This window comes from Coregonus clupeaformis, chromosome 11, assembly GCF_020615455.1.
Source record: "Coregonus clupeaformis isolate EN_2021a chromosome 11, ASM2061545v1, whole genome shotgun sequence".
In the NCBI taxonomy this organism is placed as follows: Eukaryota; Metazoa; Chordata; class Actinopteri; order Salmoniformes; family Salmonidae; genus Coregonus; species Coregonus clupeaformis.
Genome location: NC_059202.1, coordinates 46,713,895 through 46,739,428, shown reverse-complemented (window position 1 = coordinate 46,739,428; position 25,534 = coordinate 46,713,895). Strand labels below are relative to the sequence as shown.

Genomic DNA, 25,534 nt, shown 5'->3' with positions numbered 1-25,534 from the left:
CAAACCCACCGTCGCTGGACCAGACAGGACTGGCAAAAAGTGCTCTTCACTGACGAGTCGTGGTTTTGTCTCACCAGGGGTGATGGTCGGATTTGCGTTTATCGTCAACGGAATGAGCGTTACACCGAGGCCTGTACTCTGGAGCGGGATCGATTTGGAGGTGGAGGGTCCGTCATGGTCTGGGGCGGTGTGTCACAGCATCATCGGACTGAGCTTGTTGTCATTGCAGGCAATCTCAACGCTGTGCGTTACAGGGAAGACATCCTCCTCCCTCATGTGGTACCCTTCCTGCAGGCTCATCCTGACATGACCCTCCAGCATGACAATGCCACCAGCCATACTGCTCATTCTGTGCGTGATTTCCTGCAAGACAGGAATGTCAGTGTTCTGCCATGGCCAGCGAAGAGCCCGGATCTCAATCCCATTGAGCACGTCTGGGACCTGTTGGATCGGAGGGTGAGAGCTAGGGCCATTCCCCCCAGAAATGTCCGGGAACTTGAGGTGCCTTGGTGGAAGAGCGGGGTAACATCTCACAGCAAGAACTGGCAAATCTGGTGCAGTCCATGAGGAGATGCACTGCAGTACTTAATGCAGCTGGTGGCCATACCAGATACTGACTGTTACTTTTGATTTTGACCCCCCCTTTGTTCAGGGACACATTATTCAATTCCTGATAGTCACATGTCTGTGGAACTTGTTCAGTTTATGTCTCCGTTGTTGAATGTTATGTTCATACAAATATTTACACATGTTAAGTTTGCTGAAAATAAATTGACAGTTGACAGTGAGGACGTTTCTTTTTTTGCTGAGTTTATTTATATAAAGATGATAAGGATTGTTAGCTTTGAGACTGAACTGCTGCAAGGCGATGATGTTGCTCTTGTCCGTGTCCATCTGGGCTGAGCGTAGCTTGTCTCTCAGCTCACGGGTCATCTGCTGGTACTCCATGATCTGCTCATCCTTCCCAGCCAGCACTCTCTGAAGATCCCAAATCACAGACACAATGAGGGCCACTGATAGAAACACACACAATCAGGGCCACTCACAGAAGAACAGAGATGATCAGGGCCACTGACTGAAAACAACTAACCAGGCAGTATGCCTTGACAAAGACAGGCTTCAAGCCAAAACATTGAGTTTTTATCTATGCTGAAATAAAGTGTGAAAAATACATGTAAATATTCACTATAAACATAATTATATGTGTGCTGTGTGCTTTCAAGTTCTTCAGTGATACAGACAGCAGCACACAGTACTTGATTGTTAGTGTATCGCCTGCTGACTTTCCTCCAAGCCAGGTACATTATGTCAGAACACCCACCTTCCACTCGTCAACCTTGGCATTGACGGCTGCCATGACCGGGTCATCCTCCTCTGCCCAGCTCTGAATCTGCTCCGTCAGCTCTCTGACCTGAAGAACACAGCAAACGGTGCACTGTTTATTCAGCACCAATGGATGTACATTATTCACACCATGTCAATTCACAATAATGATTCGATATTAGAAGTGCTTCATAAAGTCTATGGAAAGCAGTGTTAAAACTTTCCCAGGTTCAACCAGAAAACCAGTTTGCAACCTGTAAAATTACATCCTGACATCATATGCGTAATTCTGTCCCTCTGGGCTACCTGTAGCTTGGCGTGGTCCGTCTCCTTCCTCAGCTGGTCCATGATGGAGTCTTTGTGCTGCACGACGATCTTCATCTTGTTGTACTCATCCGTCATCTTCTCCATCTCCTTCACTTCTTCTGCATCTGATCGTTCTGTGTTTTCATGTGGGCTACCTCTTCCTCCGCACGCTAGAGGTAGAGGAGTGAGGACACAGGTCTCGGGTTAGTACCATACACGACATACAGTGCATTCGGAAAGTATTCAGACCCCTTGACTTATTCTAAAATGGATAAAAAATATCTTCCCTCATCAATCTACACACAATACCCCATAATGACACAGCAAAAGCAGGTTTTTATAATTTTTGCAAATGTATTACAAAGAAAAAACGGAAATATCACATTTACCTAAGTATTTAGACCCTTTACTCAGTACTTTGTTGAAGCACCTTTCGAGCGGTTACAGCCTCGAGTCCTCTTGGGTATGATTCTACAAGCTTGGCACACCTGTATTTGGGGAGTTTCTCCCATTATTTGCTGCAGATCCTCTTAAGCTCTGTCAGGTTGGATGGGGAGCGTCGCTGCACAGCTATTTTCAGGACTCTCCAGAGATGTTCGATTGGGTTCAAGTTTGGGCTCTCAAGGACATTCAGAGACTTGTCCCGAAGCCACTCCTGCGTTGTCTTGGATGTGTGCTTAAAGTCATTGTCCTGTTGGAAGGTCCCAGTCTGAGGTCCTGAGCGCTCTGAAGCAGGTTTTCATCAAGGATCTCTCTGTACTTTTCTCCGTTCATCTTTCCCTCAATCCTGACCACTCTCCCAGTCCCTGCCACTGAAAAACATCCCCACAGCATGATGCTGCCATCACATTGCTTCACCGTAGGGATGGTGCCAGGTTTCCTCCAGACGTGACGCTTGGCATTCAGGCCAAAGAGTTCAATCTTGGTTTCATCATGGTCCTCTGTAGCTCAGCTGGTAGAGCACAGCGCTTGTAACGCCAAGGTAGTGGGTTCGATCCCCGGGACCACCCATAAAAAAAAAAAAAAAAAAATGTATGCACGCATGACTGTAAGTCGCTTTGGATAAAACCGTCGCTAAATGGCATATTATATTATTATATTATCATATCAGAGAATCTTGTTTCTCATGGTCTGAAAGTCCAAGCAGGCTGTCATGTGCCTTTTACTGAGGAGTGGCTTCCGTCTGGCCACTCTAACATAAAGGCCTAATTGTTGGAGTGCTGCACAGATGGTTGTCCTTCTGGAAGGTTCTTCCATCTCCACAGAGGAACTCTGGAGCTCTGTCAGAGTGACCATCGGGTTCCTGGTCACCTCCCTGACCAAGGCCCTTCTCCCCGATTGCTCAGTTTGGCTGGGTGGCCAGCTCTAGGAAGAGTCTTGGTAGTTCCAAACTTCTTCCATTTAAGAATGATGGAGGCCAGTGGGAGCTCTCACGGACAATTCCTTCGACCTCATGGCTTGTTGTTTTGCTCTGACATGCACTGTCAACTGTGGGAACGATATAGACAGGTGTGCCTTTCCAAATTATGTCCAATCAATTGAATTTACCACAGGTGGACTCCAATCAAGTTGTAGAAACATCTCAAGGATGATCAATGGAAACAGAACGTACCTGAGCTCAATTTCGAGACTCATAGCAAAGGGTCTGAATACTTTTGTAAATAAGGTATTCCAGTTTAGTTTTTTTAATACATTTGCAAAAATGTCTAAATAACCTTTTTTCGCTTTGTCATTATGGGGTATTGTGTGTAGATTGATGAGATTTTTTTTTAAATCAATTTTAGAATAAGGCTGTAACATAACAAAATGTGAAAAAAGTGAAGGGGTCTGAATACTTTCCAAATGCACTGTCAACCTAAATATTTTAGCCAAAAAGTTATACCTTTGAATCATCTGTCCATAGAACTTTCTTCCAAGAGTCTTGATGATCATCCAGGTGCTTTTTGGCAAAATTGAGTCAACCTTTTGGACGAGATGGGTCCCATTATGCCTGGCGAAAACCAAACACTGCATTCCACAGTAAGAACATCATACCAAAGGTCAAGCATGGTGGTGGTGGTGTGATGGTTTGGGGATGCTTTGCTGCCTCAGGACCTGGACGACTTGCCTTAATAGAAGGAACCATGAATTCTGCTCTGTATCAGAGAATTCTACAGGAGAATGTCAGACCATCCGTCTGTGAGCTGAAGCTGAAGCGCAGCTGGGTCATGCAGCAAGACAATGATCCAAAACATACAATCAATTCTACATGAAAATTGCTAAAAAAGCAACAAATTTGAAGTTTTGGAATGGCCTAGTCAAAGTCCAGACCTAATCCCAATTGAGATGTTGTGGCAGGACTTGAAACGAGCAGTTCATGCTTGAAAACCCACACGTCACTGAGTTAAAGCAGTTTTGCATGGAAGAGTGGGCCAAAATTCCTCCACAGCGATGTGAGAGACTGATCGACAACTACAGGAAGCATTTGGTTGGAGTCATTGCAGCTAAAGGTTATTGAGTGTAAGGGGGCAATTACTTTTTCACACAGGGGAATTGGGTGTTGCATAACGTTGTTTATGAAATAAATATGTAATTGTTGTGTTATTTGTTCACTTATGTTCCCTTTATCTAATATTAGGTTTTGGTTGAAGATCTGATAACATTCAGTATCACAAATATGCAAAAGTAGAGATAATTAGAAAGGGGGCAAATACTTTTTCATAGCACTGTATTTCTAATATTTATATATTCCTTAATTCCATTATTTTACTTTTAGGTTGTGTGTATTGTTGTGAATTGTTAAATATACTGCACTGTTGGAGCTAGAAACACAAGCATTTTACTACAGCTGCAATAACATCTGCTAAACGTGTATGTGACAAATAAAATTGTATTTGTCAAATTGTGAATGAGAGACTGATGAAATGTGTACAGCCTGCTTAAAAAACAAAGCAGAGCTCATGTCTTTCATTCAACTTTTTTTTTAATCATCATTAGAGTCGCATCATGCAGCCTTAGAATATAAAAAAATCAAAACATATAGCCCAAAATTTGTATCACAACTAAAGTTACATAAATAAGCACTCACTAACTGTAAGTCGCTCTGGATAAGAGTGTCTGCTAAATGACTAAAATGTAAATTATGCATATAGGAGTACCTGTTTCTTTGTTAACGCTCAACACTGAATAGCCACATGTGCACACTCTGTCAAATGATTTGGAGAAAATATCCTTTCTATTTTATTCAGCTATGTTCAATTGTATTCTTCATACTATAAAATAATGCCATGGAATTCTAAGCAAATCTTGTATGCTAAATGAACTAGTGTAGCCCACAGCCATATGGCATAGCCAGATCAGGGCCTAACATAAGGACAACTCAGAGTATGCTATTCTGTTCTTCTGAAATAGACTACATTTTCTTCATAACATGTTTAATTAGACCTGTCTAAAATAAATGGACTTATTGTGATAGTGTCAGCTATATTACATGGATTTATTAGACTTTTTTAAATGTAGATGTTCCAAAGGTCTGCATCAGCGGCTTGTAGGCTATGCATGGCAGCCAGGAGATGCTAAATGTGTTTATGTTAATTAACGGTCAATTACCGTGAGACCGGCAGTTATTTGCTTGACAATCACCGGCTGACAAAACTTCATGACGCCACAACCCTAGCTGTCACTAACCTCTCTTTTAAGCTTCCTACTCTCATCCCATGCTTGAATCATCAATTGTGGGAACACATGGGAGAAATTAGGTGCATGGGAACTGTGAACACAATGGGAGGTGACTGTATAGGCTACACACAGTAAAATCAAGTGAACATTTTGCACTTGCATGACATATTTTTCAAAGTAGGACTTAATATTGTACTGAGTACACAATGACACACATTAATACTAGCTTGCTATAGAATGAATGACGCCCATAACATAAGGTCATACTTCTTCGTTGATTTTCTTCTCCTTGCTCGTCTCTTTCTTCAACTGTTGGATGTACTTCTCTCTGCGGTCCAGTTGAGCCTCCAGTTTGCGCATCTCGTCCCGCATGAAGAGATAAAACCACAACAAACAATCTCCTTAAGTACTATGAGTGACTTTACTATTGGCTGAGAGGTGTACTAAGCCCGTTGAAGGAAACTGAGCAGCATGAGGTGAAATAACCTGTGGTCCAATTCAAACAAAACTGCTATCCAGAACCGGCAGTTTCGATTGAATATGGACTCTAATGATTCACCATTTCATTTAATGACAACATTCACACCAAGCCTTATCTTTAACTCTTGTTCCTACTTTAACTCCTTGGCCTTCCACTCATTTTCTGTAAGACACAAAAAGAGATACTGTTAAAGTATCTACTGTGGGCCATTAATTTCTAACAATACACTTAACAACGCTTAATTTCTAACAATGCTTCTGTACCAGCATTATCAATGAGTTCAAATGCCATGGTTACCTCCTCTTTCTTCCACTGCAGAAAAATATAAAGATTTTGGGTCAGTATCAGTACCACCAGTAATAAATAACATGAAACAGACTATAACACACGCATATTGTAAATCCACACACAAGCAAGTCATAGTTAGTAGTTACACTGCATGTGATGCAAATATAATCAAACTGTTCTACATTACTTAAACCACACTGTGTAGAGCTTATTCCTTCAAAGCAACTATGTAATGTATTCTACTGATATTAACATTGGATATAATAATATTAGGAATGCATTTCAGCACAGCGATGTGAATGGATCACAGAGTTGTAGTGAGTTTGAATAATGCAGCTCTGGATCTGAATGGGTAATAATAGCATGGGAAACCTTTAGAAGGCCCTGAGCGACACGCAAGAGCTGAACTATTTTCTCTGGGCTTCCAGCTCCCTCTCCCATTGTTTGACCTGCAGAGAAATAGGGCACCACCGCTGTTCAGTGAAACACACAGTGAATTTGACATCAGGCAGAAACACATCAACAGTAATGCTTGGTGTAAAATGGGAGTAAAACCCTGTGACCAGCAGTGTCTAGAGATCCAGTAACTAGTACTGCTTGGTCTTTTATATATGTTCCTGTCTCACTGGTAGTATCAGAGAACAAAATTGCTTACACTTTTGTTTAGTCTACAAGCCAGGTGCTTGATTCTGGCTAGGGGAAATGGTAGGGGGATCAAAATGAGGTGTGCAGAATAGGATTAGTCTGTTTAGGCTTTGAGGCATTTTGCTGACACAGACAGTCTGTGCTTTGGCGGAAGGCAGGGGAGTCCTTTGTGCTGTTGACAGACAAATCAGTAGCAGGACCACTCATTTCAATGGTCAGACATCCATATCAACAAGAAAAACTAGATTGGACTATTTGATTGATACAGTATCAGATTAGAAGAGGATTTGGGGTGCAGGTATGTGCATTTGGGAACTGTACTGTAACGTTACCTGTAGAAACATTTGGTTGATTATCTCTGCATCGCCACTCTCCTGCAGTTGTTCTGGGTCAGCATCAATTACCCTACTCCAGTCAAGATGAGGAGGCATCTTGACAATTGTGTAGTTACAGCTAGCTAACACGAACTGGAGAACAAATAGATGGACAGACACACATTGTACGTTAGAGCTGTGGCTATTGTCCTTGCAAAATGCATTTTAGTTGTAACTAGCTAGTTAACTAAGTTAGCTGACTAGCTAACAACATGGTTAGCTAGCTACCTGCTGCTAACTACTTGCTAAACTTTGCATTGGCGTCGGGTGATGCAAAATCCATTCTACATGTATATAAATTACGTATGCATGCAACTGGGTTATTTTCATTTGAAGAAATATTCGTTTGTATCTTACCTTTTTTCATATACCTGCCCCAACATATTTGGCTACCTTACTTGGTATTCTAGCTAACCATACCACAGATAGAACAAAGCGAACATACATTTGACCGTACTGCTGCTCCAGTTGCTAAGTTACCGCTGACAACAGTCGTAAATTGATTTGCGCAATATGCTACTTAATCGCTGATAAAGTTGTGTCACTGTCGCAAAAGGCTAGCCAGTCAATTAGCCAGCTAGATAGCTAGTTAGAGAGCTTTTCAACACAAGCATTTTCATGATTTATAGCAAGCAATGTGTGTTCTCCTCTTCTTGATAGTGTCAGTACATATGGGACAACAAGTTACAGCCACCGCTGTTTCTGAAATCAGTGGCCCTTTTTAGCTTAAACTTTGCCCCGGAAGTTTGGGGATTTATTGCTAGCGTTCAAATTGGAATGTCAATCGCCGAATACTTTAACGTATGTTTCTACATTTTCTAATTTCCTCTAACAATGTTATTATATGTTAGGGAATGTTACTGTAAACTATTTTCATCTGCATTGTGTAAACTAGACCATTAATCGTGAACAATCAAGTGAAAATGGAAGAGGCTAGTGGCGACTAGGTTATCTTCAACACAACATTTAGCTAGCTAGCTAACGTTGGTGTGTTTATAAAAGGGATACTTCGGTATTTTTTGGCCTTTATCTACTTCCCCAGAGTCGGTGAACTCGTGGATACCATTTTTATGTCTCTGTGTCGAGTAAGAAGGACGTTATAGGTAGTGTCGCTAGTCAATGCTAACTAGCGTTAACACAATGGCTAGAAGTAAGAGTATGGGTATTTGTTAGATAGCAGATACCCATAGACTTCCAGTCATTGCGCTAACGCTAGTTGGCAACTTCCTTCAAACTGCATACACATGGTATCCACAAGTTCATCTGACTCTGGGGAAGTAGATAAAGTAAAAGAGCCTAATTGCCAAAATCCCGAAGTATCCCTTAAGCGTGTGATTCGTTGCAATACTGCCTAGCAGGGATGTAGCTCAGTTGGTAGAGTATGGTGTTTGCAACGCCAGGGTTGTGGGTTCGATTCCCACGGGGGCCAGTATGAAAAATATAAAAAATAATGTATGCACTCACTAACTGTAAATCGCTCTGGATAAGAGCGTCTGCTAAATGACTTAAATGTAAAAAAAAATGCCAATGTTTTTAAAGTTACAGTGAAGAAAAATATAACATGTATGACCAGCTAGCGTGACTGAAACGTCAGGATCTTGTTCTCGATTGATATAGTTACCTAGCTAGCTAACTACATTGTTGCCTTTCAAGTTTTAATATGACATCCTCAATGCAATAGTCATCGTCATAGGTGTTTTGCTAATATAATCTTTCTGCATTGTCTTGTCACCTGACCTGGCAGCACCAAGCTGTGTCAGTGGCATCCTAGCAAATATGGGCTGGGCACATTGTATTGTGTGAACCATGATATGATAATGAACAAAGACAACCTCTCTAGTCTAATTTCTCCTGTCCTGCTGTAACTTCATCCGTCACAGTGATCAATGAAGCCTTTGGTCATCGATGGCTGTCGTGTCGTGGAAGGAGGTCTTGCTTTTGATCGGACTGGTGGTGGGATGCTACTGGAACAGCCTGTCCTGTGGCTTTGTGTTCGACGATGTCTCGGCCATTCTGGACAACAAGGACTTGCGGCCCGCCACCCCACTCAGCAACCTGTTCTTCAATGACTTCTGGGGCACGCCCATGTCTGAGGTGATGAATCTATCATGAAATATCCTCGAGCTTGGGGAGGGATACTTCGGTGCACGAGATTACTCGTGACATGTCATGCACAATGTCTTACTTTGTTTATGCTCCCCTTGCAAAACATGCAGATGATCAAGTAAATAAGGATTATTTGAATTTCAGCTGAGAATAGTTCAAATGTAATTTACACTGAACAAAAATATAAACGCAACATGTAAAGTGTTGGTCCCATGTTTCATGAGCTGAAATAAAAGATCCCTGACATTTTCCATACGCACAAAAAGCTTGTTTCTCTTACATATTGTTCACAAATGTGTTTACATCCCTGTTAGTGATAATTTCTCCTTTGCCAAGATAATCCATCCACCTGACAGGTGTGGCATATCAAGAGGCTGAATAAACAGCATGATCATTACACAGGTGCACCTTGTACTGGGGGACAAAGGACACTAATGTGCCGCTTTGTCACATAACACAATGCCACAGATGTCTCAAGTTTTGAGGGAGAGTGCATTGGCATGCTGACTGCAGAAATGCCCACCAGAGCTGTTGCCAGATAATTGAATGTTAATTTCTCTACCATAAAAGTAGTTTTAGAGAATTTGGCAGTATGTCCAACCGGCCTCACAACCGCAGACCATGTGTATGGCGTCATGTGGACAAGCGGTTTGATGATGTCAACGTTTGAACAGAGTGCCCCATGGTGGCGGTAGGGTTATGGTATGGGCAGGCATAAGCTACGGACAACGATCACAATGGCCGTTTATTGATGGCAATTTGAATACACAAGAATACCATGACGAGATCCTGAGGCCCATTGTGAGGCCCCTTTTTTCTAAGGTATCTGTGACCAACGGATGCATGTCTATATTCCCAGTCGTGAAATCCATAGATTGGGCCTCATAAATGTATTTCAATTGATGGATTTCCTCATATGAGCTGCAACTCAGTAAAATCAATGAACTTGTTGCGTTTTATATTTTTGTTCAGTATATGTTCAATTAATCAATGGCTGTTGTGAATATTGGTGAACTTTGATTCTTGGCATAACTATAGTCAGATGATTTGATTGCAAGTACCAACAAAATCACCTAAATTCACAACAGCACTATTCTCCCTCCCATATTTCTGTTTCTTACCACAGGAGAGGAGCCACAAGTCCTACGGCCCCTGACCGTGCTCACGTTTAGGCTGAACTACGTCTTCAGTGAGCTGAGTTCTGCATCCTACCACCTGCTCAACGTGGTGCTACATGCCGTGGTGTGTCCGCTTATTCCTGCGCATCTGTCGTCTCTTCCTGGACAAGACCTCCAGCCTGGTGGCGGCCCTGCTGTTTGCTGTGCACCCCATCCACACAGAGGCCGTAAGTCTGCTCATACTGGAGGCACAGATCTAGGAACTAACTAAATTAACTCTCCCTAAATCCTTACCCCAACCATTAACAGATTTAAACAGAAGCAAGTAACGTTGATACTATTTGAGTTATACGGACCTGCATGCATTAGTGACATGAAAAGAATGGAATTCAATACAAGTTGGACATTGAGTTGGTTAATGTCTGTTTCAAATTAACTCAATTGAACTAATCTCAGTCATTAATGTCTACCTCAACAACAACTTCTCTCATCTAGCATATTTGCTAACCCCCTTACCCCCAATTTGTACTTGTATTTCACCCCATTCAACCGAGTTGCACCGGCGACCAGACAGGCCTTAGAAAACCTGAAATGAAGAATTAAAAAGAAAAACAGAATAGTAAAACAAAGACAACATTTTGCCACTCTGGAAAAGGGAGGTGTAATATTACACAGCTCTAGTGCTCCCTCGAACTCCCTCATCTTCATGTCATTCTCTCTTTCAGCTGAGTGCAGCCTCTCAATCGCTTGAAAGGACCCATTTCACAATTCACAAAGTAGTCCTTGGCCCGGCCAATGGCCTTCACGTTATCTTGGTCTGGAATCTCTGTCTCAACGGATAATTTGTTTTTCATTTGAAACACTGAGCAGTGAAGCTCCCCTTCATGATAAACATGGACAAAGAGACCGTTGTGCGTGCCTCTGTCTTTGTGAACGTCTTAGAATGGCTTTCTTTTTGAACATGTAGTTCAGAGTGTATGTGTGCATCTGTGTCTGGTATCTGAACATATTCAACTAGAACTGTGTTTGTATGACATTGATAATCCTAAAGATGGAACTGAAAGCTGCATGCTTTGAATAGTTTCATTGGATTCAATAGTTGCAAGTGGTTGAGAGATGAAAATACTTCATAATAGTGATGTCTGTCAACATATGTTGTCTAGAGGCTGACTGTCATTTGCCTGGCTACCCAAACTCCTTGCTTCGACCTAATGCTACGCCACACCAAGATTGTCACAGTCTAGTGATTAGCAATTGTGTGTCAGTCTTTGTGTTGTTCTTAGGACATCTATGCGGTAGAGGTCAGGTGAGTCAACCTCACCTGGATCATGTTCAGTACGGTTCTTATTCTTACTGGTCAAGTTCAGTTAGTACCTCACTGTGTTTCAAAACATTTTCTCCCTGCTGAACATGACACAGATTTGCTCTCCTCTTGGTCCAAGATTTACCAGCCCCAGCTGCTCTCGTGAAAACAGGACATGTGCAGTTCCATGTGCTTCCATAAGGTGGCAATAATCCTTCATATATTTCTATTAGAGGCCCCTGGCCGGCAGGAGCCAGTGTGAGTTACCTATGTGGTCTGCCTCCATGATTTAGACCTAGGCTAGGTGGCGGGCATATTTTTCATTTAAGGTCTTGTTGGGTGCATATTTTAGGTTTAGGTTAGCCTTTGTCATGGACAATCAGGTTTCAGCAGATTTCAGGCATGCCAGAGAGACCGAGGAGGAAGTGTTTTAAAGGATGATTGATTGACGGAAAACATCTTTGTGCCAGAAACGTTGACTTTGACCATTTACTTTCAACTTTGTGCCTCTGACAGGTGATGGCTGTCATGGGGAAAGTGGACCTCATCGATTCATTGATGAAAGAAGAACATATTTGTGCCAAAGATTTTATTTTTGGTTCCTCTGGCAGGTGACTGGTGTTGTAGGAAGAGCGGAGCTCCTGTCCTCCATCTTCCTTCTGGCTGCATTCCTGGCCTACACCAGATCGAAAGGAGCCGACCACTCCATCGGTGAGTCTACTGTAGCCCGCCACCAATATTGTCCCTGTGTTTGTTGTGTACACACACGGGTTTGAGGAAAACAAGACAAGAAGATGCATGCCCCCATTTTTTGCATGCATGTTTGTTGCGCGCATTCACGCAAACAGGGCCTTCAGAGAACAATAAGACACATGCCCTGACTTGTTAGCTACCGCCTCTAACCTTCTCCGGATTTGATTTCTGAGGGATGATGGTTATCACGAGAGAGGGATGAATGGGGAAGTGACTGTTTTCTCCCTCCTAAATTCAAGGAAATGAACAACGTAACAATTCATTGTCATTATCTTATCTTACCAAGGTGATCTAGCCTCAGTAGGGCCAGTTTTAGAGAGGTTCATTGAGTTTTGTTGCCTTATACAGCCTTTAACCAAATACAAAATTCAATATTGTACCAGTAACTGCCAAAATAATGGAAACACTTAAGTAAATGATGGATACAAAGTATATTGAAAGCAGGTGCTTCCACACAGGTGTGGTTCCTGAGTTGATTAAGCAATTAACATCCCATCGTGCTTAGGGTCATGTATAAAAATGCTGGGCAGCCCATTATTTTGGCTACCATGGCTATGGCCCCATAGGATGACAATGCCCCCATCCACAGGGCACGAGTGGTCACTGAATGGTTTGATGAGCATGAAAACGATGTAAACCATATGCCATGACCATCTCAGTCACCAGATCTCAACCCAATTGAACACTTATGGAAGATTCTGGAGCGGTGTCTGAGACAGAATTTTCCACCACCATCAACAAAACACCAAATTATGGAATTTATTGTGAAAGAATGGTGTCGCGTCCCTCCAATAGAGTTCCAGACACTTGTAGAATCTATGCCAAGGTGCATTGAAGCTGTTCTCGCTCGTGGTGGCCCAACCCCCTATTAAGACACTTTATTTTGGCAGTTACCTGTATGTTGTTATTCTTATACCAGACAAACTAGTTCTTAGGCTTTACCTTCCATCAAGCTCTCATTGCGTCTGTTGTGTCCCTTGGATCTTCAAACAGTTCTGGAACACACACTTTTTCAACTATCTGCATTTCTTATGTCAAACAGTCAATTGAATTTGCATGCAAGGAACAAAAACTTTTTCCACAAGTACATAGAGTAGCCAGCCAAATAGAAAAAGTAGCTGTCTGGGGGGGGCTTTCCCCCCTGGGTTTGATTTTTTTTTGCCAAATGAGCTCTGTTTTGGTAACCTCTGGTACATTCTAATGCCTTGATTCCATCTGAAATACACAGCGAAATTATTGTATACTTTATCGAGTTTACCTCCCAGATTAGAAAAATTACTAGTGGTATTGTGTTGAAAGACATGACTTTACAATTGTAATTACTGAAAATGTATTAATTCAGTGTATTGTTAGTTGTTTTGGATATTGTCTAGGCCTATATGATCAGGACCATTAGGGGAAGTAATAGAACATGAAACCCTTTTTAACATTTAACCGGTCTTCTCTTGAGATTAAAGTCTTACAGTTTTACTGCAAGATATGAATTGCCACAATGATGTTGGTTCTTCAAATTATGTATTTTATTAAAACCGATAAGCGTAGGCTGCTTTGTAGTTAACATTTGAGTATGTATTTGGGAAAGCCCCTTCCTTCTACCAGAATACTGTTTTCATTAGCAACATCGCTAACGGCCACACAAGGTGGTAGACCCGCACGCACACACACACAGATGGGCATTCTTGTTGTCCCATCAGAAAGTAGCAGGAATACGAATCGCTGATGCATTCTGTTCATGTCTTATGATAAACTTGGGCAAATGTAGTAATATTGGGGAACACTTATTGTCATAACACGTTACAGCTGACATAACCTGTCATAATATGGTCATAACACTGTCATAACCCATATATTTACACCTGTTTGATATATATTGCATTATTTTATGGCTGGTTATTACACCGAAGTGTCAAAACACACATTTATTCAAATTCGTTTTTCCTGCCAAGAAGTTTATTTTTGTTTTGAAAGTTTGTTTCTTAAATCCTTTGATGTTGTAATGAATTCTTTACAGTCATGTTTTTTTCATCCTATTTTAAATAACTAGTAGATAATAGGCTTTATGACACTGTCATGGATCATTATGACCATCCTGTGTCACTTTACTTGGACTAAGATAATACACTTTATGACATTGTCAAGAAGCATTATGACCATCATATAAGACAGTGGGGAGAACAAGTATTTGATACTCTGCCGATTTTGCAGGTTTTCCTACTTACAAAGCATATAGAGGTCTGTAATTTTTATCATAGGTACACTTCAACTGTGAGAGACGGAATCTAAAACAAAAATCCAGAATATCACATTGTATGATTTTTAAGTAATTAATTTGCATTTTATTGCATGACATAAGTATTTGATCACCTACCAACCAGTAAGAATTCGGCTCTCACAGACCTGTTAGTTTGGATTTTTGTTTTAGATTTCGTCTCTCACAGTTGAAGTGTACCTATGATAAAAAATGACAGACCTCTACATGCTTTGTAAGTAGGAAAACCTGCAAAATCGGCAGTGTATCAAATACTTATTCTCCCCACTGTATGCAGTGTATCAAATACTTGTTCTCCCCACTGTACATGCCCTTATATCAGTCATCAGTCAAAAAGAGTTGTCCTGCTTCTGAAATCTGCTACTGCATTCATCCCAGTCATCAGAAACAGACCATTGGGGTAGGTGCATGTCCGACATCAGTGTGCACAATTGCAATGATAATTTAATCCAGAATGAGGCTCTGTTTTTGCCTTACGTAACCTTCTGTCTTATTTAACCATACCAAATGTAACATACAGTATCATACTAATTTGAGTGTCCCGGATTTACGTTTACTATGTTAAGTCTACTCTGTGAGACCAGTCTGTAACGAGATGCTCATGTCTCTGCCCTAAAAATGGGAGTCGTTGTCCCAAAGACGGGAAGGCGGGTGACAGCTTAGGTCCAAAATAAACCCATAGAAACGCATTGGGCTTATTTTGGACAGATTTGGACAGAGTGAAACCTCTCGCTTCGCCTCTTCCGCTCTGCTGCGTTTCCCCACTAGAATATGCATTTTAGCGGGAGTTGGCTTGACGGACTAGCGAGTTGAAACTTTTAAATGAAAAGAAGCCTAGTTAATATGAAGTGGAAAATGTAGCCTGCTGAAAATGAGTCTGTAACTGACTGATTAGCCGACAGCCTGCGCTAATGGAAAACACTGAATTTTGCCTCCCATTTCAACAGGAGTCAAATGTCAAAACAAAAAAGTGTATACTCTGCAAATATGAATGAGATACTAAAAATATATTCCATTTTTGATTTTCATGTAATACACATTTTTCACAAAACATGACAACAATGTATATTCAACTGGGCCTATAGTCTATGTTCAACATTTTCCTCCACATACAATTTACAAAGACACATTCAAACAGCCAGGTGTGTTTATAACAAGCAAGCTGATGTTTTGCATCATTCTGGCTGAATTTAGGGTAGGCAACAACAGGCTAGAGATGAATACGGCATAAAGCAAGTGGTGTGGAAATGCATTTCCTTTCAATAATAACTGCTGTACTAGTTCTGCTATACTGCGATAACAGAAATTAAGCAATAAGAAGGGTAAAACACAACTAGCTAGTCTTCTGTGAGTGTTGTAGAATACTATAAAACAAGTCCTGAAGCCTAAAAAGACAAAGTGGCAATTGTTCAGTTTTACCAAAGGCACGTGAGATTTAAGAGCTCAAATGGGTGGGAACGTCGTATACTGTAGGCTTAGCTATATGTTTATTTTAGAACCTTCACTAGAAAGTGCCTTTCCCACTGTGAATCTTGTAACCGGTACGTATGGTTACCAGGTGAATGTGTGAAACAACCTTCCCTTCGGCGGGTCCTGAGGTCCTTGACCTAGAGCAAAGGTAGGCAGCCCTGCTCATATGTTTTTGAATTAACAGACCAGGAAGACCAGGTGTGTTGAATTTAGGCAATCACTGAACTGATCAATTAGCTCAGATGGTCAGGTGTGGTGCCTAGTTGGAGCAAAATCCTGCAGTACCTGCGGCCCTCCAGGAACAGGGTTGCCTACCCCTGACCTAGAGTATCATCTCAACCATTCTTCCTCACCACAGGCACCATCTAATACTTACTATTCTGATGGGTTTCGATGGGGATTCATTCCAGGGGCCTTTAGATGAACACACTGTGTCTAATTTCACTATAAAGTCCACTATAAATCCAACTGACCGAATAGAATGGTTTCCAAGGCTCTTTAGTTGTTTAGTTTTGTTCTTGAGTGAAGGTTCTGGCAACATGAAAAGGACAGAAAGCCCTGCACACTATATACCGGGTCTTTCTGTCCTTTTCGTGTGTACTCATTAGACCAGCACCTACGTTTTATTAGGATATGATTGTGTGTATGAGTATGACCTCTGGCAACATCCCATTCTTTATGTTCCTCCCTTTTTTGACTTTCTCTCTAGTGTGGACTCCCATTGCTGTGACCGTGGTTTTGGTGGCTGCAGCCACGTTATGCAAGGAGCAGGGAGTCACGGTCATCGGTATCTGCTGTGTCCATGAGGTGTTTGTTGCACAAGGGGTAAGACACCGCAGGACAGGGCCGGTAACCTCACTCCACAGTGCAACACGCCGTCGCTCCAACCATCACACTGCACGGTCACGCCCTCACTGACAAAACCCCAGTAATAGATTTGAGTTATGGGACGATTCTTTTTTTGTTGAACTGGCTACCTCCCATTTTTATTACAAAAGGGGTACTTGAGAGAGGAATGATGGTGAGCAGCTGTTTTGTCGGCTCTCCTTCCCCTTGGTCAAAAATAGACAAATTAGTTACATGATACACAATCATTAGAGAGCCAAAGCTAAAGGCCTTAATTTTGATAAAGTGTCCTAAATATGAAAGAATTTTGATCCATCTGGGTATACAGTGCATTCGGAAAGTATTCAGACCCTTTACTTTTTCCACATTTTGTTACGTTACAGCCTTATTTGAAAATGGATTAAATTCATGTTTTTCCTCATCTACACATCAATACCCCATAATTATGTAAAAACAGGTTGTTACATAATTATTCAGACCCTTTGCTATGAGACTCGAAATTGAGCTCAGGTGCGTCCTGTTTCCATTGATCATCCTTGAGATGTTTCTACAACTTGATTGGAGTCCACCTATGGTAAATTCAATTGATTGGACATGATTTGGAAAGGCACACAACTGTCTATATAAGGTCCCACAGTTGACAGTGCATGTCAGAGCAAAAACCAAGCCATGAGGTTGAAGGAATTGTCCGTGAGAGCTCCGAGATAGGGTTGTGTCGAGGCACAGATCTGGGGAAGGGTCCCAAAAAATCTTTTGCTGCATTCTAGATCCCCCCAAAACACACTGGCCTCCATCATTCTTAAATGGAAGAAGTTTAGAACCACCAAAACTCTTCCTAAGAGCTGGCCGCCCGGCCAAACTGAGCAATCGGGAGAGAAGGGCCTTGGTCAGGGAGGTGACCAAGAACCCAATGGTCACTCTGACAGAGCTCCAGAGTTCCTCTGTGGAGATGGGAGAACCTTCTAGAAGGACAACCATCTCTGCAGCACTCCACCAGTCAGGCATTTGTGGTAGAGTGGCCAGACGGAGGACACTCTTCAGTAAAAGGCACATGCCAGCCCGCTTGGAGTTTGCCAAAAGGCACCTAAAGGACTCTCAGACCATGAGAAACAAGATTCTCTGGTCTGATGAAACCAAGATTGAACTCTTTGGCCTGAATGCCAAGTGTCACGTCTGGAGGAAACCTGGCACCATCCCTACGGTGAAGCATGGTGGTGGCAGCATCATGCTGTGGGGATGTTTTTCAGCGGCAGGGACTGGGAGACTAGTCAGGATCGAGGGAAAGCTGAACGGAGCAAAGTACAGAGAGTTCCTTGATGAAAACCTGCTCCAGAGCGCTCAGGACCTCAGTCTGGGGTAAAGGTTCACCTTCCAACAGGACAACGACCCTAAGCACACAGCCAAGAAAGCGCAGGAGTGGCTTCGGGACAAGTCTCTGAATGTCCTTGAGTGGCCCAGCCAGAGCCCGGACTTGAACCTGATCGAACATCTCTGGAGAGACCTGAAAATAGCTGCGCAGCGACGCTCCTCATCCAACATGACAGCGCTTGAGAGGATCTGCAGAGAAAAATGGGAGAAACTCCCCAAATACAGGTGTGCCAAGCTTGTAGCGTCATACCCAACAAGACTCGAGGATGTAATCCTGCCAAAGGTGCTTCAACCAAGTACTGAGTAAAGGGTCTGAACACTTATATAAATTTGATATTTCCGAGGGGTTTTCTAAAAAAAATTGCAAAAAAACTGTTTTTGCTTTGTCCTTATGGGGAGTGTGTCGATTTGATGAGGGGAAAAAAACAATTTAATCCATTTTAGAGTAAGGCTGTAAACATATCAAAATGTGGAAAAAGTCAAGGGGTCTGAATACTTTCCGAATGCACTGTAAATGATCAGTGTTTCTCAACCGGAGGTCGACTAGACTAGAATGAAAAAGCTACAGTACACACAACTGGCCTCACCCCATCATTATTCCCTTTTACAGATCAGTCAGTTAATTTTTTATCTCTCTCTTTCTCTCCTCTCTCCCCCTCCTCTTTCTCAGTTCACGCTGCCCATGCTGCTGTACACACTCCTCCAGGTGCTGAGGGGTAAAGATGGTTTCCCCTATGCTGTCCTGCAGACGCTCCTCAAGCTCATAGTCCTCATCATCAGCACCTTGCTGCTGGTCATCATCAGGGTCCAGGTCATCCAATCACAGCTTCCTGTCTTTACCAGGTGGGTGGAGCCGTGGATGTGTTTCCATGGCAATGGACATTTAGTTTTTCTATTGAAGCCATGATCCGGGAAATGTAGATTCCATGTTTCTGCTCATGGTAGCCATGCCACTTGGAACAGTACATTGTCAGTTACCCAATCAATGAACATTGTTTGACCTTAAAGGTGTAGGCCTAGATACAGTGAGAAACAGATCTTGTTTACAAGATCGATTGAATACATATTGGACCTGCATTTTCATGGTGGCGAAATGTTTTCTTTGCGGTTTGAAGGGCTGTTGTTGCAGTTCCCGAGATGGCATAAAGCAGATATACAGGCTGGTGAAACCAACAGCCACAAATCAAGTGGAAATGGAACACAAACAAGGGCATAATTCACACATGGCTAGATGTCAAATGCGTTATATTGGATCTATTATCCATCATTTGATTACGCAATTGTTTACATAACAAAATAAAATGCATTGCCGTGTGAACATAATTACACCGGTAGCTTTCTGGTGAGTGTTTGGCTTTCTGACTAACCAGACCTAACAAGTTTCAGCTGAGCTTTGTGGTGGTGGAAAACATTCCTGTCATGCCGCCATTAGCTAAAACAGTGTTCTCTGCATCTGGGAAAGTTACCAGGACCCCATTCCAGAACACCCTTACCAAAGAACAGAGCCGCTGGCGCCTGGCCTGGTTGGCTTTTCCCATGTAATGGTTACAAGAGGTTACAACTGTCCAGTGTATTTTAAAAGGATACTGAGTGCGAAGTGCTAACCACCCAGCTTTGAAGTAGTTAGGTCTATTTCCCTGTATTTGAGAGGAGCAAGCTACTGTACCTGGATATTTGAGTGGAGCTAGCAACTGTACCTGGAAATCCAAGCATTTGCACTAAGCTAACAATAAGCTGAAGTCAATTGTCTTCAAACTGCACGCAGAGACATACAAATGGTATCCTTGCGGTATTTAATGTTAATATGCGTGGGGATTGGGCCCTATCCTATGTCAGTGGTCGACTGTACATGAAACATGTCTTGCACAATGTAGTTACAACATGTTACAAAGAGGCTACAACAGTCCAGTGTATGATAAACTGCGTGGTTGGGGTCCTATTCATGTAATTGGTCAATTATGCAGTGAAATATGGATTGTATTTCAAAGCTTGAGAGGTTGGACGAGTGAGTGAGCAGTCACTGTGGCCCTGTGACTGGGGTAATTTTAGGCGGCGCAGCGGTTGTTAAAAGTATTGGGAAATACAACCCACGTTGACGGATATGTTGCAGACATATTTTGGAAATCCAGGAATAGAAACTAAGTCCATGATCAAATTCTATAATTCCCCAATGGAATGTAAAATATTGTTTTTGGTTCCAAGTGTTAACCTAAACAGGGTCAGGGAGTCAGAAGAACTCGGGAACATTTTAACTCTCCATAATTTAGGAATCTCCAGTCACAGACATAAACAACCTGATGGCATTACCTAGATAACATTCCTAAACATTAGTTTATATTTAAATTCTTCATCAATTCATCCACTGGCAGTCTCCAGATTGTATCGCTAATTAGTGTTATCAGAAAAATAACCAGTTCCCAGACATAACAATGGTGCATATTTGGATACCCACTATATTTATGTGTAGGAGCTAACAGTAATTGGTTTAACCCTTATATATGACGCCTGAATGGTGCTCCTCAGGCCATGGAGACAACGGCCCCATCACAAATGGCACCCAATTCCTAAATAATGCACTACTTTTGACCAAAGCCCTATGGGTCCTGGTCAAAAGTAGTGCACTACATTGGGAATAGGGAGCCATTTGGGACACAGACTATAACATTCATGGTCCTGAGGAATGAGAATCATGAATGCCAGTCCATTCACAAAGTTATGAGGGAAAAGGATAAATGGGAGGTAGTGCAGGCTCCACAAAGATGATGGCGCAGCCACGGTAGCATACAGTATTTGTGCAAGGATGTTTCTTGAGTGCTAATAAATGCTAAATTGGCACAAAATGGTTCTCAGAAAATAAAGTACCTCTTCTCAGATACTCCTCTCGGCCCACACCCTCTTTGTCTAGTCAAGTGTGTGCCTGTCCTAACCCAACTTTTTATTAATTGTCCTCTCTCTCTCTCTCTCTCTCTCTCTCTCTCTTTTTCCTCTCCCCCCACCCCCCCATCCCTATTCTTTCTATCCCCAGGTTTGACAACCCAGCGGCGGTCAGCCTGACTCACCCCCTCTCCCCTTCACCCTCACCATTTTTTGTAACCCAACTTGTCATTATGATTTTCATTCACCCTCCATTTTTCTCTCGCCCTTTATTTCTCTCACCTCCCTCTCCAGGTTTGACAACCCTGCGGCGGTCAGCCCCACTCCGGCCAGGCAGCTGACCTTCAACTACCTGCTGCCAGTGAACGCCTGGCTCCTTCTCAACCCATCAGAGCTGTGCTGTGACTGGACCATGGGGACCATTCCTCTGGTGGAGAGTCCTCTGGACCTCAGGAACATGGCCACCCTGGCCTTCTACAGCCTCCTGGGCCTGCTGGCCTACCACAGCCTGCGCCACTCAAACCCTCCGCCAAGACCGTCCTCATGGTGAGTGTATTGAGAGTTTGTGGTTTGTAAAAACGTATCGGTGATTTAGTGGATCTGGCTGCCTTTTTGATTGGTTGTTGTGGTTTTTGCCAGATCAGAAGACATTTCTTTTTCTATTACTTTTCCACATTTCATTGTCCAGTGTGCATTTGGCAGCTGTCATGGATATTCTTATATGGTGCGGAAAGTTGTGGAATATTTCTGCATGTCTTGTTTGTTTTGTCTGCACTAGTATGGTTTGTTGTGTCTGACCTGAAGTTTGCCAGTTGTGACCTTAATTGTTTGTAAAGCTCATTACATAGCCTAACTATAGGCACGCCAAAAACATCAAACCATGACTGTGGAATTCTCATATTGAAGCCAAAGGTTTGACTCACTCTGCTTGTAAAGTGAATGATGACCTCTTGTCGTTGGGTTTCACTCCCCTCTGCTTAACACATAACCCTGCTGTGTTTATAAAGTCAAGATATGGCCCTGCATCAAGACAATTCATATTCTGTCCAACATACCACTAGAAGTGTGGGATGTTGTTTTACTCTTTTGTCCCTACAGATAGCATTTCTCCGTATCCTCAGCCTGGCTCAGCACCACTTATGTTTTCTTCTGAATGACCCTGCTTGGCAGATTTTAGTGCACTGGAAAGTTCAGCAGTGTGAATGCCTGCCCTGAATCCACTCTACTGTATCCTCTGCCTGCACATATATAGAGGAAGAGAAATGGATGGGAGGAGTGTATCTTGTGTAACAGACCCATGACTTCTTCCTCCTCACTGTTTTCTCTCTGTGACTCAACACGGGTCAGTGAACTTCCTCACAATGTTGCTTTTACCCTCCCTATGAGACAACGAGCACCACAAATCACAATTTATAATGTTAAAGGGCGACTGAACTTCCTGATTTGGCCTTATTTTTCATCAATGCTCATTAAGAAATGCTAGCGGCCATGACTAAAGGCAAACAAGAGTTGTCTTGGGGGGTGTGGTTTGATGTGGGTGTTTTTGGTGTGCCATTCAATCACAACAAACAAGGCCAGTAGTGAGTACAGCGAGGTAAGCTAAGCTAGTTTTGCTATGGAGAGAACAACGCTTGACTGACTTGCCATCTCAAGATGGTCAGTTAATTCAGTTCTATAGACGGGTTGATTGTTTAGCAACAAAACTGACGCGTGCGCAATTATGTGGCAAAACAGGTTTGCTTAGGTTGTTGACATGTTAACTGTATTTCATCGCCAATGTTTAATAAAAATATAAATACATTTGCACAATGAGCACTTGTCTCTCAAATACATCGTTACAGTTGTTGGTTAGCTAGCTAGCAAATGTTTGCCATATTAGCATAGACGTGACATCAAAACGCTCCATTGAAGCATGCGCACGTTTTCGGGACGTTGTCAGCTAACCCGTCTATGTGTAGGCTAAAGCCTGCACTGAGCTTGTATTTAGCCAAGCTGACAGCACTGCTAGCATAGGTTGGTGATTGCTGCAGCTGGCTATTACGTTTACATTTACGTCATTTAGCAAACGCTCTTATCCAGAGTGACTTACAAATAGGTGCATTCACCTTATAGCCAGTGGGATAACCACTTAACAATGTTTTATTTAAAAAAAAATTTGGTTGGGGTAAGGGGGTAGAAGGATTACTTTATCCTATCCCAGGTATTCCTTAAAGAGGTGGGGGTTTCAAATGTCTCCGGGAGGTGGTGAGTGACTCCGCTGTCCTGGCGTCGTGAGGGAGCTTGTTCCACCATTGGGGTGCCAGAGCAGCGAACAGTTTTGACTGGGCTGAGCGGGAACCATGCTTCCGCAGAGGTAGGGAGCCAGCAGGCCAGAGGTGGATGAACGCAGTGCCCTCGCTTGGGTGTAGGGACTGATCAGAGCCTGAAGGTACGGAGGTGCCGTTCCCCTCACAGCTCCGTAGGCAAGCACCATGGTCTTGTAGCAGATGCGAGCTTCAACTGGAAGCCAGTGGAGTGTGCGGAGGAGCGGGGTGACGTGAGAGAACTTGGGAAGGTTGAACACCAGACGGGCTGCGGCATTCTGGATGAGTTGTAGGGGTTTAATGGCACAGGCAGGGAGCCCAGCCAACAGCGAAGTTGCAGTAATCCAGACGGGAGATGACAAGTGCCTGGATTAGGACCTGTGCCGCTTCCTGTGTAAGGCAGGGTCGTATCTCCGAATGTTGTAGAGCATGAACCTACAGGATCGGGTCACCGCCTTGATGTTAGCGGAGAACGACAGGGTGTTGTCCAGGGTCACGCCAAGGCTCTTCGCACTCTGGGAGGAGGACACAACGGAGTTGTCAACCGTGATGGCGAGATCATGGAACAGGCAGTCCTTCCCCGGGAGGAAGAGCAGCTCCGTCTTGCCAAGGTTCAGTTCAGATAAATCCTATCTAGCTGATATTTCTCTGTCAAATCAGTTATGTCAAGATAGCAAGAGCCAGTGTCTGGAATGTGTTTCATAAGAAACTTGTTCTACAACACCTTGCTACGAAAGAAGCTTGCAACTTAGTTTCAACATTTCATCAAGTCATGGAAATACATGTTACTGTGGAAACGGTATCAACTGCGAGTTGAATGCCCACTCTTGAGTCAGCTCAGCTTTCCTACCACACAATATTCCGTCTAGTTTTGTCTCGCCTCCTCACTCCTTATGTCCACTGTTTGATCTTTCCCAGGGGACAAATCCCAGAACTACAATGAACAAAAATATAAACGCAACATGTAAAGTGTTGGTCCCATGTTTCATGAGCTGAAATAAAAAATCTCAGAAATGTTTCATATGCACAAAAAGCTTATTTCTCTAAAATGTTGTGAACAATTTTGTTTACATCCCTGTTAGTGAGCATTTCTCCTTTGCCAAGATAATCCACCCACCTGACAGGTGTGGCATATCAAGAAGCTGATTAAACAGTATGATCATTACACAGCTGCACCTTGTGCTGGGGACAGTAAAAGGCCACTCTAAAATGTGCAGTTTTGTCAAACAACCACATGTAACCATGCCAGCTCAGGACCTCCACATCTGGCTTCTTCACCTGCGGGATCGTCTGAGGGGGTGGTGGGTGCTGAGGAGTATTTCTGTCTGTAATAAAGCCCTTTTGTGGGGAAATACTCATTCTGTTTGGCTGGGCCTGGTTACCCAGTGGGTGGGTCTATACCTTCCAAGGCCCACCCATGGCTGCACCCCTGCCCAGTCATGTGAAATCCATAGATTAGGGCCTAATGAATTTATTTCAATTGACTGTAACTCAGTAAAATCTTTGAAATTGTTGCATATTGCATTTATTTTTGTTCAGTATACTAATATCCCTACAACAGTGTCACGCCCTGACTCAGGGGACGCTTATATGTTGAGTCAGGGTGTGTATATTCCTTGTTGTGATTTTCTATGTTGTATTTTCTATGTTTGTGATCTAGGTTTTCTAGATCTATGTTGGCCGGTGTGGTTCCCAATCAGAGGCAACTGTCGCTCGTTGTCTCTGATTGGGGACCATACTTAGGCAGCCTATTGGCACTAGTGGGTTGTGGGATCTTGTTCCAGTGAGGTATGTTGTTTGTGTAACTGACGCCACGTTTCGTTTCGTTTCTTGTTTTGTGTTTATAAGTCAAATAAACATGTATGCATATCACGCTGCGCCTTGGTCTGACCCGTCTATGAACGTACGTGACAGAAGATCCCACCAAACGAGGACCAAGCAGCGTGCCCAGGAGGAGCGAATAGCCATGTCACAGGTGGGCAAATGGTGGTAATGGGAGGAGATATTTGCGGGGGAAAGGGCCATGGGCGAAGGTAGATGCCCAGGCAGG

At 42.9% G+C, this 25,534-nt stretch overlaps 1 long non-coding RNA gene and 1 pseudogene across 1 annotated transcript; one reads left to right on the top strand and one right to left on the bottom strand.

Moving 5' to 3' along the window:
• Positions 1 to 6,000: 6,000 nt before the first annotated feature.
• Positions 6,001 to 7,869, bottom strand: LOC123491982. Its single transcript, XR_006661564.1, has 4 exons — positions 7,432 to 7,869; positions 7,033 to 7,167; positions 6,428 to 6,504; positions 6,001 to 6,079 (listed from the first exon to the last, which is right to left on the bottom strand). It is a non-coding gene; the product is annotated as an uncharacterized LOC123491982 (long non-coding RNA).
• Positions 6,073 to 25,534, top strand: part of LOC123491981 — a 60,341-nt pseudogene continuing 40,879 nt past the window's right edge.